General features: G+C 59.6%; 1 non-coding gene across 1 annotated transcript; it reads right to left on the bottom strand.

The window, feature by feature from the left end:
- Positions 1-111: 111 nt before the first annotated feature.
- On the bottom strand, positions 112-183 carry TRNAP-CGG. The gene has a single exon. It is a non-coding gene; the product is annotated as a tRNA-Pro (tRNA).
- Between the last annotated feature and the right edge of the window lie 609 nt (positions 184-792).

The following is a 792-nucleotide window of genomic DNA, read 5'->3' as shown; positions in this document are numbered from 1 at the left end:
CGCGTAGTCAGTCCTCGCAGCCGGGGCACAGGAGAGGACGGTGCTGTAACAAATTAAAAAATAATTAAAATCAGGAAAACAAAAGTCATAATTTAGAAATTGGACGACCATGGGCCCGTCCGGGATTTGAACCCGGGACCTCTCGCACCCGAAGCGAGAATCATACCCCTAGACCAACGGGCCAGTTGTACTCACCGCAAACGTTCAATGCAGCCGCCGGACGAGACGGCCTGACTCAAACAATAGTGGCCCCGCCGGGAAGCGCTGGACTCGAAGCCGCAGGCTCGCACGCCCGCCGGAGCAGTGGCCCAGCGTCCCGTCTCCACCACAGCCAGGCCGGGAGTCGTGGCGCACTCCTGTAATCCAGCTACCTTGGAGGCCGGGAGATGAGGATGGTTTGAGGCTGGGGCTTCCGCTGCGCGGTGGGTCATGGTGACTGGGCGTCCGCACGAAGCTGGCCGTCGGCATGGAGACCTTGGAGGAGTCCGAGGAGCCCAGGTTGGCTAAGGAGGGGCGGACCGGGCCAGGGGGGTTGACCCAGCAGCCAAAAGTCCCCGCGGTGAGCAGTCGTGGGATCGCGCCCGGGAGTGGCAGCCGCGTATCGGCCCGGCCAAAACAGTCAGACCATCTCCTTTTTATTTTATTTTTTTCCCCCTCTCACTTACCCATGTTTACGCCCTGGCACGGTTCCCTCCTCTCCTCTGCTCTCCTCTTCTTGTTCGTCCTTGTGATTGTTCCGGGACAGCGCGAACGCAGTCCCGTCTATCAAAAATTACACTCCCGAGGTATCCA

The sequence above is a fragment of the Lupinus angustifolius genome, unplaced genomic scaffold, assembly GCF_001865875.1.
Source record: "Lupinus angustifolius cultivar Tanjil unplaced genomic scaffold, LupAngTanjil_v1.0 Scaffold_1507, whole genome shotgun sequence".
Taxonomy (NCBI): Eukaryota; Viridiplantae; Streptophyta; class Magnoliopsida; order Fabales; family Fabaceae; genus Lupinus; species Lupinus angustifolius.
This window is presented reverse-complemented; position numbering and strand designations above follow the sequence as displayed.